Raw genomic sequence first — 16177 nt, 5'->3', positions numbered from 1 at the left:
GTCTCGTGTTGTATTGCCATTTTAATTTATTACTGTAAAGCACTCTGTGCATCCGTGCTGTGAAGAGCGCTATAGAAATAAAGCTTACTTACTTACTTACTTACTTACTATCTCTTATAATGCAGATGTAATCTAGAGATGGTGTGAGTTCTATGATAAAGTGTCATCTCAAATGTACTCAGCTTTACCCTTCATGGTCCTATGCTTGCAGGCTTACATTGCAAATGTGTGTATAGTTTGGAAATGAGTGTAATGTGTTTGTAAATGCTGACATATTGTTTTATTAATAGCATGCACATAGATAGTCATTGTCTATCATGAACATGATCTACAGTAGCCCTCAGTGTTTTGTGTATACCCAAAGTAAACAGTCTTATCATCCACCACGCTGCCTGGCTGCACCATTCCCTCTGCATTCAGTCTCTCTCTCTCTCTCTCTCTCTCTACCCCCACCCCTCTCTCTCTCCCTTTCCTCCTACCATCCCCCTGTCCCTCTCTCTCTCCCTCTACCCCCCCCCCCTCTCTCTCTCTCTCTCTCTCTCTCTCTCTCTCTGTTTATATCTTCCCTGGATGGATGTCTTCTGCTCACTGTTAGCATGCTTTCACGCTTTTACCCACAGCTTGTTTTGCTCCGGCTTGCAGATAACCATCAGGTAATTAATTTCTCAAGCGTTTATCTGCCCCTCTGTCAGCATCGTATACACAGAACTGGATGGGTTGGGGTGAAATTCCAAACATAAGTCAGTTTAGGGAAACAGCTATGCCTATCTGCATTTTTGTACCCCGGAAATGCTGTTGTGTTTTGTTTGTTCTTCGAGCCAAGGCAAGAGATCAGACAAAACAAGCCCTCATACAGGGGGAGAGGATCAGACGGACACTAATGGGGTGTCAGGATTAGGCCCCTGATTTATATGAGACCAGCATAGGGCCCTTAGATATTGTGAATGGGACATAGAGCCCTGAGTGTGTGAATGGGACATAGGGCCCTGAGTGATTGTGAATGGGACATAGGGCCCCTGAGTGAGTGAATGGGACATAGGGCCCCTGAGTGATTGTGAATGGGACATAGGGCCCTGAGTGATTGTGAATGGGACCGTATCCAGTCTTTTCATCCTAACGGCGTTTAATACAAACACTACAGGAAATGTACCAAAACCTGTAAAAACGTCAAGATAGCACCAACCTACTGTAAACACCACGACCATAGCTCACTGTAGTTCTTTCACATTTATGAAGACACCTTAGAAAACCTTGACGTGTTAGCCTTACAGCTGTGTAAAACAGGGAAACCTACCTTCCAGCACGCCATCACAATGATCCAAACCATGAGGGAACCCTGAATTTGAAGGTGGGCGTGGGAACGCTCGTGACTGGGACTGTTTGGGCGATGATGGGTGAGGGTGAGGATGGTACAGCATGTGTAGGCTACTGCGTGGAGCCTTGGCAGGAGTGTGTGAGGTAACCGTGAGAGATGGGTGTGGGTGAGGATGGTACAGCATGTGTAGGCTACTGCGTGGAGCCTTGGCAGCAGTGTGTGAGGTAACCGTGAGAGATACCAGAGACCGTGTCAAACACAGAATGATCAAAACCAAGGTGCCAGAGCCTCAGGACTGTGTTTATGAGAATGCCAAAACACAATGGGCACATGGAGGTGTGAAATGCCATGGCAAGTAGAGTGGGCTCATTCTGAACCTGGTCGTTTCTGAGCTATATAAGGGTGGGTTCAACTGGGATGTTTATGATTGGTCCACCCACTCGGAGCTTGTGCTTGGGGATTTGACTAAGGTTAACTTCAGCAGGCAGACAGACTGAAGGCCCGATTATTTCCGCTGCTGCTTATTCAGTTTGGAGAGACCAATGATGCAGTACGTATCAACCGTACAAAACGCAAAATGAACTCTTTTTGAACTTCATTCTGAACTGTGTTTGTCCAGCGGTTGAACCAGAAGGTTCACCAAAATCCCATTTCACCGCCCATTACCTCACAGCTGTCAATGAAGATGGATACGGCAGCCGTCGAAAAACACTGGAAGAAAAATGTTGATAAAAATCAACACATCCTGCATCTCCTCAGAAATACGCCTGCGATGTATTCTCCAGTGTAAACACCATCAATTCCGTGCTGCTTTCAGGCGCAGCTCCAAGCCCCCAGCTCCAAGCCTCGTCCACGGAGTCTGTTTGTGTCTTTTCTTCTATCCTGCCCAGATTTGGCCACAAGAGTCTCCCACTTGGAAACAGGAAGACAGGCTATCTCTGTCCTGCTCTCTCTCTCTCTCTCTCTCTCTCTTTCTTCCCCTCCTCTCTCTCTCTCCCTCCATCTCCCCCCCCCCATTCCCTCTGACCGAGGATGTGTCTTCTCAGGACTCTGGACATAGAAGGGAGGAGTCCTATGTTTGACCCTGTCTGCTCCGCTGTCCTCTCTACCCAGCCATGAAAACTTCTCCAACTGCCACCAGATCTTCTCCCCAGACCGATTATAAGCAGATGCAAGGGACCCAGTGCCTTCTCCCCTTACCTAGCGATGCGTGAAGAACGCAAACCGCTTTCCCTGTCCTCCGGACAAGAACATGGAACCCTTGGGAGGAGGAACACACTTTCTAACAGTCCCCTCCATTCCACTGGTGTCAAGTCTTTTATGCTATCTACACAACTCAACCAACCTGGCAACCTGGTTAGAAGCTGCGCTGTAGGTCTCGCTATTCCTCACTTTCTCGTTTTCCACAGCCTTTTGTTTTCAGACAAAAGGTAATGAGACCCAGTGTCTGTGGGCTGATTCGGCTGAAAGGACCCTCTATAATGAGTTGAATGTGATAAGGTCATTACTGTCAGCTTTGTACTTAACACCTGATTGTTTTACATCGTGTTTATTAAAGGCCTGGGTAGACATGATGTACCGATTGACTATCTGCCATCAGATAGACCACAGCACCACCCACTGGCACCAAGGAGTACTGCAAACATTTTTCTTTGGATAAATCAAATCAAATCAAACTTTATTTGTATAGAACATCTCATACACAGAGGCAACACAACCGGGGGCCAGAAAAGTGAGCTGTAAAAATTCTTCCCTGACCTCTCAACGAGACGATCGAGCAAGCTCCTTGAAAATGTTTTGTCTATTGGCTAAGAACATATACACAGCAGTAAACATGGGCTAGATACTTCATAAGAGAGACATGACTAGACATGACATGACTAGAGTGCACAAATAGTTACAGAGAAGTTTCCTACATGGTCGGCCATTATGTGTTAGCTATCCCTGTAGTCTCTAATAACATACCACTAGTGCAGTGCCTGTTCAGAGCATGCCCTTAGTATGACTCAGAACTAATTCCTCATAAAGGATATTGCAATGCGTTTTTTTCTTAAATGCACAAAGTTAAATGAATTTACTCATAAAATAAGCTACTTGAAATAGCCCTCCTTCCTTAATAGTCTTTTCAACAAATAACCTAAGTAAGGGCTGATTTTTTTTCTGACTTTCTCAAGAAAAGATGATCCAAACAACTTAACATGTGACACATGCATGTCCCTGGGTCCTGAGCACTACACCTGCTTCAGTTCACCATATAAGTGCCCCGTTGTCAAGCAAATCGGGTTACAGACATGCAGACATATACAGAAAGTATTTCTAGAATTCTAGATGGAAGAGGGTTCAGAGAAGCACATCCAGTTCAGGGCCACAAATACATAAATGATTGATGTCTCATGTACAGTGACTCCCTATGATACCAGCGTTTAATGGTGAGATGAACACTTGCAGATATATGGAGAATGCATTTTCTAATCTTCAGAAAGGAATACCATCTTTGTTGCCTGCATGCGAATGGAAATTCAATCAAACGCAGTGGTGGTTATCACACCTCGCCTGAGGCGTATCTTCATTACAGAGCCCAGACCCAACCTCGAACCTAGCCATGGTCCCAGACTCCTCTCTGATTGAGAGGTTCTCTCCACTATCTAGCCCTTGTCCCTTCCCAGACTCCTCTCTGATTGAGAGGTTCTCTCCACTAACCCGTGAAATGAGAAGGCGTCTGATCCTCTTCTCCACAAGCTGCTAGGCAACAGGAGAATCTCTTTCCCCCTCATTTTCTCTCCCTCCCTCTCTCTCTCTCCCTCCCTCTCTCCCTCCCTCTCTCCCCCCCCCCCTCTGCCCCCCCCTCTCTCTCCCTCCCTCTCTCTCTCTCCCCCCCTCTCCCTCCCTCTCTCTCTCTCCCTCCCTCTCTCTCTCTCTCCCCCCTCTGCCCCCCTCTCTCTCTCTTTATCTCTCTTTCTCTCTCTCTCCCTCCCTGTCTCATTCTAGCAGGATAAAGAAAATAAGGGAGGGATGGAGGGAGGAGAAATAATGATGCAAGCCCAGAAATGTGTCAGAATACCTTGTTAGTGAGCATCCGGTTCTGGAGAGAGCAGAAACGAGCCAAAGACACGCGCTCAAGGGGGCACTATTGCATCAGTTTTCCCATCAAAGTTAGAGAAGAAAGTTTCTTCATCTTGGAATTTACCTCACCGTACTTATCTCAGTACCTCGCCGTTGTTTCTTGCTTGAAAACTTGAAACAAACACAGAGATGGATGCATCACCCTCGAGATTTAGAGCTTTAAGCTATTCAAGAGTCGGAGCTGCAAATTGGCACTATTTGACATCTACTCGTGCTTATTTTTATGAAGACTAATCATTTTTATTCAAAATAATACAGAGCAGAGCTTTTAGAAGTGTGGGAAAGTAAAAAAAGTATTGCCCCCACTCCCCATATAATAATAATAATTTGAATTTGACATCCTTGCGTTAGAGGTTTCCACCTCTATCAAGGCTCATGAGACAAAAGTATCATGAGGCTGGTTCCACGCGGTATCTCCATCACGATATCTCCATCAGGGTATCTCCATCAGGGTATCTCCATCAGGGTATCTCCATCAGGGTATCTCCATCAGGGTATCTCCATCAGGAGCGATTGAGTCATAATACTATTATCTCACAATCCTGGTTAAGAGTTGTTATTTTAAAAATGATTAGTCTACATACAATGTTATCTTTATCACCTTTAACTGCTTGAATTAATCCCAGCACACTACTCATCGACACACACACACACACACACACACACACACACACACACACACACACACACACACACACAACTCTAATGAAGTCACCGAAGGATGTGTTGTATGTGAGGATTAGACTGTGAGTGGCTCCAGTGCTCTCTCCACGCTAATGATGATTAGATGTGGGCTTTAGCTTCACTTATCTCTATCTACAATTAGTCTCCATCTACACTAACACTCTCATCTACACTAACACTCTCATCTACACCAACACTCTCATCTACACTAACACTCTCATCTACACTAACACTCTCATCTACACTAACACTCTCATCTACACTAACACTCTCATCTACACTAACACTCTCATCTACACTCACACTCTCATCTACACTAACACTCTCATCTACACTCACACTCTCATCTACACTCACACTCTCATCTACACTAACACTCTCATCTACACTAACACTCTCATCTACACTAACACTCTCAACCTCTTCAGATTCATACCTCATGATATGAGCTACATAAATAACTACCTATGCAGAAACCAAGGGTCACAATGTTGTTGTAGGAAAGTGCTTTCAATCAGAGTGAGTGAATATTTCTCCATCGTGATCGAAGCTTCATTTTAAAAGGTGGAACAAGGTGTGGGCTCTGAGTCATGGGTTCATAGAGGTGGTCTAAATCTGGAGGGTTTGATGACCAGGCTGGTCTGAAGGTTTAATTACTTGATCCCTGGGCAGATGTGGCAATAATGAAGGAATAATTCATAACAGGACAGACAAGTCAGGAGTGTGTGTGTGTGTGTGTGTGTGTGTGTGTGTGTGTGTGTGTGTGTGTGTGTGTGTGTGTGACAGCGACATACTGTACAAGCTGGAGGTGAGCTTGCTCCTGCCTGTCTTTATGAAGACATACAGTACGTGTGTGTGTGTGTGTGTGTGTGTGTGTGTGTGTGTTTCCTTTTGTTCCTGCTGATCTATGATACCAAAGGGAATACTAGAGTGTCAGAGTTGATTACCACCAGGTCTTTGATCAAAGTTACGACTCCTCAACAATGACCAGAGACTGACCATTTGGGTTAGGGGGTTTAACAATACAAAGAAGTTGATAACATGACCTCTGGCCGAAGGATGTGGGCTGATTAAGTAAAGTGAGGATGTGACCGCTGGAAGAGTGTGATACTAACTCCATAGGGGGGTTGATTCCTATCCACCAGATGGCCTTGTCTCTTTGTGTCTTCAGACTGTTCAATGATTGGTTAAGGGACACTACTGTATATTTACACTGGCTAAATTAATGTTTAGGGTGGTATCTAGGTTACAGTTTAAAAAACATTAAACAAATGTGAACGTTCAAACTTTGCTTTTTCGGGACTTGTCCTGCTTGGAAAACTTCCCATCACTGACAGCGAAGATTAAAATCCTAGTTTTACGCTTCTGGGAAGCAAGATGTGTTTCTTTGTTGTCTGTCTGATTTATCTACCACACATTTACCACTTCACTAATGACAGGGTTAACAGGGGGTGTCCTTGTTTTATCTAAAGCCTCTGTTAGAATCTATCAATCTTGGGGGTGACATATGCCACCCTCTCTCCAGCCCCCTGCCACCCCTGCTGTATAAATCCATGTGTTGGGCTGTTTATGGAAACACCCCACAGTCAAGACTAGGGTGAATTATCTCACTTTTATTGAGTGATCTAGATATTTGGTGATATTGGTCAAACGATCATTCATTCAAAGAATCAACCAATCAATCTTTATCACCCTAAAGGGAAATTCACATGCAGTATGTGCAGATACGATCGCCTTGTTGAGAGGGGTCAGGGAAGAATTTTTACAGCTCACTTGTCTGGCCCCTGGGTGATACTGTTTTTTTGCTTCCCTCTGGAATATGTAGAGAGTGGGTCGTATGCCCTCCTCCCTTGTTCTCTGTAAAGCGCATTGTGTTGCCTCTGGGTATGAAATGCACTATACTTGATTGATTAATTGATTGAAAAAAAATAGGAGCACAGAAATAAATTTAGGAGCGCAACGGAAAATTTTGAAATAACACATTTTTATTAGCAACACACACATTAGACCTACTGCCAACAACAATAAACAATAATAACCTGCTCACCATAGGAGCTCTCATCCTCTCCTATACTATTCCCACACACTTTCTCATGTACATTGGTTCTAATGAAACTACATGGGACTCTAACAGTAAAAGTGTGCAGTGATATGATCCTAGTTCTGGGGAATGCAGGGGGGGGGGGGGGGGTAAGCGGGGGGGGTAAGCTGAGCTGAGACCACCTGACCCAGCAGGGGGGGGGGGGGGTAAGCTGAGCTGAGACCACCTGACCCAGCAGGGGGGGGGGGGGGGTAAGCTGAGCTGAGACCACCTGAACCAGGAGGTGTAAATTCTGTCACCAATTCATTTCCTGTCTCAGCTGGGGAAGTCTGAGCTGTCACACTCTCTCCTCCTCTGATTTAGCCTGCCGCGAGCGAGCGAGGGAGGGAGGGAGAGGGAGAGAGGGAGGGAGGGAAGGAGGGAGGGAGGGAGAGAGGGAGGGAGGGAGGGAGGGAGGGGTAGAAGAGTGAAATCAGAGAGCATTGTGTTGGAGGGAGAGAGGCATTATCAGACAAAAACGTTCACCTCAGACGCACATACAGTATGAGTCATACAGTCATTTGAAATAGGTCAGTCATAAAGTCATTCATCACATCCATTTATTCACTCATTAATAAGGGTGACTCTCTGAGCTCTGTGATAAGATATGATGTGTCTTGGTTCTATATACTGTAGGGTTACAAAGGAGCGGAAAATTTCCAGTAAATTTCCGTAAACTTTCCGGAAATTTTCCATGGGAACTTAAGCTCAGGAATTTAGTTTATTTTTATTTTTTTAGCTTTTTTTGTAACCTATAACAGCTTTTTTTTCCATTTTTTATTTATTTACTTAATTTAGGATTTTATCCCATTTTCATCCAATTTGGTAGCCAATTGACCCTGACCTAGTGTCCAGTTACCCCCTACTAACTGTTGAGGATTCCTCACACTACCCGGCCAGTTGACAATGTGAAAGGGAGAGACAACTCCTTGACTATCTCAGCTCACAACCATAATCCAACACCAGACAGGGTTGCTTTTTTTTGCGATTTTATTTTTTAAAACGGAGAGGGGGAAATATATGTTTATGTAAATACCCGTGTATGTGTAAACAAAGCCTGAATCATGTTGTCTAGTTCCTTTCCCAGACACTTCATTGATCAATTATAGTCAGCAATTGCCCAGAGAGAGCTAATGAGTCTCTCGTTAGGAGCCAATTAACATGTCTCACCTGTGTTTAACTATGACACAATTACCCCCTGGCACTTTCTTGGCATGGAAATGTCATCCTTGTTTGGCCATGATCCAAGCCCATGCCATTTATGATATTAACGAGCAAGCATATTGCGATTTTCAATTTGTACTGTGAGCTTAGTGTAGTTTTGTCTCATGGATGCTGTATGTATTTCCATCTGTTGCATCACTATGCTAACCCAGTTAACACTGATCAAGAGGTAGAGAGAGAGATAACATTTCTTTATACAATATTACCACAGTATTAAATCACAATTAATTTTTCTCACATCTGTATTTGGCGCCATAAACATGTCTTATCTTGTTGCTGATCTTCCTCATAGGCTACTGAGTGAATCCAGGAGATCTGAGTCATGTGTTTCTGGCCTCAGGAAGAAATAGAACTGCTTCTTTGGAGATGAACGTTACATGACCAGCCTAAAATGGTGGGACGCTTGACGGAGATACCTAATCCACTTATCCCTAAACACCTGTGAAGTGAGGGACACGCCGTGACCCAGACAACAGTTTGCTGACACACTTCCAGGAATGACAGGATGTGGGTGACTACATAGATGTGGGTGACGCACACACACACACACACACACACACACACACACACACACACACTCCTTTGTTGCTATTCAAACCGTCAGTGATACAGTACCCACAGGGACAATAGAGGAATCATGGAAAAAAAAAAAAAAAAAAGGGTATTGATTTGATTGCTCTAGTTTTCTGGTTCTTTTGCTCTGTGTGACTGAACTCATGGATTCCAATCCTCTTGGAAATGTCTCCTTTGCTTTGTGCGCTCAACGATTCGCTGGAGTCTGACTCCTCCTCCCTCACAGACGCAAGATGACAGGTGTCCTTTATTCCTCAATAGATTGATGTATCCATGACAGAACATCTGGGATATTTCACACGTTTAACACTTGTACATCCTGAAGTGGCAGACGACAAATTCAGATTTATTGAAGGAAGCAGTGGTACTGTATGCAACAGCCTTCTCCAATTCCACAGCCTCTGACACACACACACACACACACACACACATTATGTACACACACGTACAGTACATACTGTACACACATACTGTAGACAGACACACACACCTCTGTGACTGCAGGAACATGGTGACAGATCTACTCAGCCGAAAGCCTATTTTCTCCCCAGATGAGATGAGTATTGATTTGACATTAATCCCCACATCAAGGACACACACACAAATACCAACTGTGAGAAAAAACATTTCCAGACACCATTGTGACGCCCTCTCTCGCCTTTTACTCAGACCAGCGTCATTACAGACCTTGATAAATAGAGAGACATTCCTCACACTATTTGACACTCACCCAAGGCCTCGCCGTAGGCCTGAAATCACACATCTGCCTCCCCAAGGCATTATCAGTATCTCACTGTGGCAAGTGAAGATGGATGGATGCCTTAAAGCACCAAACACACTACTAATCTGCAACATCCACACTCCAAAACCCTGGATGGCTGAACAGATCATCCCTAGACTCTTGGAGATGTGTCATCCCTCGGGTTGGCGGCGGTGTGAAGAGGTTATTTGCAAGCCAGCGCTGTCTGGAGAGGTATGAGGAGGGAGTCTGTGTGGAACACTATCGCTCTCATCTCTTCTCTGCAGCTGTATTGCTTTGTCATCAGGAATGCAGCTAGCTCTTCTCTGAGAGAATCCATATCAACAAGGAGGGAGAAGTCAAAAGATGCTGCATACTGATTACTGTTCTGAGTAGCTATGAGCTGTCGAAGGCCTCTGGTGATTCAGGCGATAGACTATAATGATTGAGTGTTTGTGGTTGATTGTTTCCATGCTTCAGTACCACACTTAGCACTGGTGCATGTGACTAATTCTGAGAGACTTCAAGAACAATGCACACTAAATAAGTCATGTTTACCTCAGACTCACACGTCAGTCTCTAAACGCTGCACTCAACCAGAGACTGAAGACATTCCTCCAGGTTTATTCACTAAAAGTGGGCGGAAACAATTTGAGAGATTGAAAAAAACCTGCATTGCAGAACCAATCCAACGTGTTTAGGGCGGTCCTTCCTAATGGGGCGGGAGTGTTTTGTTTTGATTCTCCAGTTTGATTGGAGGACATCATTTCCGGTAAGGCGGGTCGGGTCCTTCACCCTATCGGAGATGTAGGCTGTAGCTCTGGTTGGTAGCATCGGATTTCAGCGCTGTTCTAGCGACACATTTCAAAGGAGATGTCTCTAACACATTCAGAGGCCGAGATCTCCAGAGTCTGGTATGGCAAGACTGTTTATCTCCAGAGCATTAGTAAATATTTTATGACTGTACCAAGAAGACATTCTAGAGACAGCAAATGTCTATATGAGTGAATCCAAAACCTCATAGGTTTACTGCACCTCATTCAGTGATCTGGGATGCACCTTTTTGGCGAAAAGTCAAACTTGTGTTAAAGTTGAGTGAAAGAGAACCTCCGTGATAGGAGGATAATCCCCTGAAGCCCTGGGTTGAGTGTGCTGCTCATTAGAAGCACTACGGATCCCTTCCAATGCCGCTTCTGATGCTTTTCTTAAAGCCGCTCTTTGAAACCGCGCAAGACATTCTCCATAAACCCAGAGGGCCGTTCTTCACATCCAGAGGGCCCCATGGCTCCTTTAAAGAATAGTTTCCATGGTGGAATTCAAATAAAAGACAAGAAGAGACAGAGAGATGGAGAGAGAGAAAGAGAGAGAGAGAGAGAGCACTTCCTCGTAGAACCTACAGTAGCTAGAGCTGAAAATCACAATGTGTCTGACAGACGACTGGAACAAGTGAGAAAGTATACAAATGAGAATCATATTGCATGGCTCCTGTGTTCACAGTGATATTCAGCCTGTCCCTGGCCCAGTCCATATCCCCACATGCTTCAAGAAGTCCTCCATCGTCCCTGTATGGAAGAAGCCAGGACCAGCTGGCCTTACCCTCAGCACAGGAGCTCCTCAGGACCGTGTTCTGCCCCCCCTACTGTACTCCCTGTACACGCATGACTGTACAGCCACATTTGACTCCCATTTATTTTATTTATTTAGCCTTTATTTAACCAGGAAAAGTCCCATTGAGATTAAAAATCTCTTTTTCAAGAGAGACCCAGGGCCAATGCAATTGTTACATTTGCTGAAAACACAGCAGTGATAGGCCTGATCTCCAGTAATGATGGGAGGGTCTACCTGGAGGAGGTGACCCCTGACCCAGTGGTGTCAGGAAAACAGCCTCCATCTGAGCGTCAGATGGGACAGCGTGCTGGTGGACTTTATATCACCACCTGGTCTGGGAACAGCAGCTCTCAGGATCGCAAGGCCCTACAGAGAGGGGTACGCTCTCCACAAGAAGTACCATTTCTATACACTATAAATATATGATACATACACATATGGATGGATTATGTACATGCTAAATATACCGTAGGGATATGAATAAATAACTACATCTATATTGTGTCCTGGATTTACTCACTATGTGGAGCACGTACCCAGAGATAACTCAGGAGGAGGAAGTGCGGAGGAACAAGGGTAGAAACGTCTGGCGTGGGCTGAGGGAGATTACTGGCTTACAGAGGAGGGGAGGGGGCGGAGCTGAGGGGAGCAAATGAGCTCAACCAGTTGTTGAACCAACTCACCCCTCCACCTCTAGTAGCCCTACACTACCTGTCCGAGCTGCCCCCCCCCCACGCAGCCCCCAGGACGGTCCCCCCAGGACTGTCCCCCTAGGACTGTCCCCCCAGGACTGTCCCCCCCAGGACTGTCCCCCCAGGACTGTCCCCCCCAGGACTGTCCCCCCAGGACTGCCCCCCCAGGACTGTCCCCCCAGGACTGTCCCCCCAGGTCTGTCCCCCCCAGGACTGTCCCTCTCCCACATCCATCCTCCCCCCGTTGACAGTGACACCCCCAGTGGAGACCCCAGTACTTCTTGCTGATGGTGTGTGCTGATCAGCTACTGTATTTTGCATTCCAGCATATTTTCACCATGAGCCTGCACCTTTAAGAGAGTCCCTGTACTATGAAAAACATGCCTCGTGCCGAAAGGGGTATCCCACAGCCCTGAACGACTACAGGCCAATAGCACTAACCTCTCACTTAGTATACTTCAATAAATATGAAACGCTTTGATCACGTTGTTGTAGCATCTTCAACTGATCTCTAGGTCACTTGCTTGAGTCAAGACCTCTTTCAGACTGAGATTGATCAAAGACTTGATAAGGTTCTGTTTCCCTGTACAGAACAGGGTGGTGCCCCATACGAGTTGATGTAATGTATTAAATCAATTTTCCTTCATAGTCGTGATAACTGCGGTGTAATCATAAATTATAGTCAGATTTTGATACTCCTAAACTGCTACAACATTAAAAGCAATTACTGTTAGTCGCTTTGGATAACAGCGTCTGCTAAATGACTGTAATGTAATGTAATGGTTCTGTAGGTGGCAGCTCTGAACAACAAGGAACTCCACAGCACAAAATTAAATGCTAATTTGAGTCTCCCCAGAGAAATGACTGCAGGGACTTTCATGGAGCACATCAACCTTCAGAAACATACAGTACAGGTTGCCGTGGCATTCTGGAACATTCCAGATCAAAAGTGTGTTGGTCCAGGGGGAACCCCCACTGTACTGCAGCTACCAAGGCCTTTAATCAGCCAAACATGACCCACATACAGTATCTGCATAAAACTATGTCACCTGGCCACAGCCCCACCAGGAAATTCAGATTAGAGGGTGGAGGAGGAGTTTCCTGCTGTAGGTATGTCCATCAAAAGCAGTAAACAACAACAACAACAAAGTTAAGCCTCTCAATGTCTAAATTTTCTGTATACACCCCGTGCCCTCCGGGTCAAAATGACCCGCCTTCACTAAACCCCCAAAATAAAGCAGCTTAATTGAATGTTAAACACCAAATCTATTTTGCTTGAAGAAACAACTTGTCATTCACCACAAATTGTGTGAATACCTGAGTTTTCCCTCTTCACATGTTCAAAACCTCTGTTCTCGCCAGAGGTGGATCATTTGAAGAGTCATCAATCAGGCACAAGCTTGGATCCTTGGTTACAGAGAGAAAATGAGAGAGAGACTTGAGAGAGACTTGAGAGAGACTTTGAAAGAGAGAGAGTTGAGAGCGTATCTGTTCTCTCCTTATTCTTCTCTTCCAATCAGGGAGTTTCCCCAAACAGCCAAACACGACTTTGTCTGTCTGTCTGTCTGTCCCTCCCTGCAGCCTCTCTCCCAAGCTTTATTTATCCACTTATAATTCACTGTGGAGGCTGGGAGCAGTGAGCAGTTCTGTGGGAGCGTTCTTCAGGCCTGTCCTGATCCACTAACAGCGATGGAAGGGCCCCCAAAGAGAAAGTGACAGCAGACTAATTAATAAAGCTCTGCTACACAGCGACTTTAAGGGCAAACTTAGGCACACAACAACTGTGGCACGCTACCAACTCCCTCTAATGCCCCAACTCCCTCTCCCGCCCCCAACCCCCTCTCCCTCCCCCCCTCTCCCTCCCCCTCCCCCCTCTCCCTCCCCCTCCCCCTCCTCCCTCTCCCTCCCCCAACTCCCTCTAACGCCCCCAACTCCCTCTCCCTCCCCCTACCCCCTCTCCCTCCCCCCTCTCCCTCTCCCTCCCCCTCCCCCAACTCCCTCTCCCTCCCCCAACCCCCTCTCCCTCCCCCCTCTCCCTCCCCCAACCCCTCTCCCTCCTCCCTCTCCCGCCCCCAACTCCCTCTCCCTCCCCCCTCTCCCTCCCCCAACCCCTCTCCCTCCCCCCTCTCCCTCCCCCAACCCCTCTCCCTCCCCCCTCTCCCTCCCCCAACCCCCTCTCCCTCCCCCCTCTCCCGCCCCCAACTCCCTCTCCCTCCCCCAAACCCCCTCTCCCTCCCCCCTCTCCCTCCCCCAACACCCTCTCCCTCCCCCAACCCCCTCTCCCTCCTCCCTCTCCCTCCCCCAACCTCTCTCCCTCCCCCTCTCCCTCCCCCAACTCCCTCTCCCTCCCCCAACCCCCTCTCCCTCCTCCCTCTCCCTCCCCCAACTCCCTCCTCCCTCCCCCAACCCCCTCTCCCTCCCCCAACCCCCTCTCCCTCCTCCCTCTCCCGCCCCCAACTCCCTCTCCCTCCCCCAACCCCCTCTCCCTCCCCCAACCCCCTCTCCCTCCCCCAACCCCCCTCTCCCTCCCCCAACCCCCTCTTCCTCCCCCCTCTCCCTCCCCCCTCTCCCTCCCCCAACCCCCTCTCCCTCCTCCCTCTCCCTCCCCCAACTCCCTCTCCCTCCTCCCTCTCCCGCCCCCAACTCCCTCTCCCTCCCCCCTCTCCCTCTCCCTCCCCCAACCCCCTCTCCCTCCCCCCTCTCCCTCCCCCAACTCCCCCTCCCTCCCAACCCCCTCTCCCTCCTCCCTCTCCCGCCCCCAACTCCCTCTCCCTCCCCCAACTCCCTCTCCCTCCTCCCTCTCCCGCCCCCAACTCCCTCTCCCTCCCCCCTCTCCCTCCCCCAACTCCCCCTCCCTCCCAACCCCCTCTCCCTCCCCCCTCTCCCTCCCCCAACTCCCTCTCCCTCCTCCCTCTCCCGCCCCCAACTCCCTCTCCCTCCCCCCTCTCCCTCCCCCAACTCCCCCTCCCTCCCAACCCCCTCTCCCTCCTCCCTCTCCCTCCCCCAACCCCCTCTCCCTCCCCCAACCCCTCTCCCTCCTCCCTCTCCCTCCCCCAACCCCTCTCCCTCCTCCCTCTCCCTCCCCCAACTCCCCCTCCCTCCCAACCCCCTCTCCCTCCCCCCTCTCCCTCCCCCAACTCCCTCTCCCTCCTCCCTCTCCCGCCCCCAACTCCCTCTCCCTCCCCCCTCTCCCTCCCCCAACTCCCCCTCCCTCCCAACCCCCTCTCCCTCCTCCCTCTCCCTCCCCCAACCCCCTCTCCCTCCCCCAACCCCTCTCCCTCCTCCCTCTCCCTCCCCCAACCCCCCTCTCTTGTTTTTTGAGGGCACAGAGTCCGCCGTGGTAGGACAGATAGAGCATACTAATGTTCCTAGAACAGAGGGGCATCTCAGGGTAATAGAGCACACACAGAGTGGCACAGAGGGGGCATCTCAGGGTAATAGAGCACACACAGAGGGGCACAGAGGGGCATCTCAGGGTAATAGAGCACACACAGAGGGGCACAGAGGGGCATCTCAGGGTAATAGAGCACACACAGAGGGGCACAGAGGGGCATCTCAGGGTAATAGAGCACACCACAGAGGGGCACAGAGGGGCATCTCAGGGTAATAGAGCACAACAGAGCGGCACAGAGGGGCATCTCAGGGTAATAGAGCACACAGAGCGGCACAGAGGGGCATCTCAGGGTAATAGAGCACACAGAGGGGCACAGAGGGGGCAATCTCAGGGTAATAGAGCCACACACAGAGCGGCACAGAGGAGCATCTCAGGGTAATAGAGCACACACAGAGGGGCATCTCAGGGTAATAGAGCACACCACAGAGCGGCACAGAGGAGCATCTCAGGGTAATAGAGCACACACAGAGCGGCACAGAGGGGCATCTCAGGGTATCAGACGAGAGGCTGAGAGGACAGCCTCGGAATCAACATTGATTCTTTTTACTGTCATTAAAAGGAAGTGCCATTGTAATAATTTCCGGTTTTGTGTTGCCAATCTGTCAATCTTTGTCAAGGTCAAAAAGCAAATCTGTAATGTATTGGAGCCATCGTTTGGAATGAAACTAAGAAACTGGCTGTGCCAAACTACCCTGGAGCGTGAGCATGCTATTTCCAATTACTTCTGCCACCGTTGGAAGGAACC

The sequence above is a fragment of the Borostomias antarcticus genome (assembly GCF_949987555.1).
Source record: "Borostomias antarcticus genome assembly, chromosome: 29".
Classification (NCBI taxonomy): Eukaryota; Metazoa; Chordata; class Actinopteri; order Stomiiformes; family Stomiidae; genus Borostomias; species Borostomias antarcticus.
Note: the sequence above shows the minus strand (reverse complement) of the source record.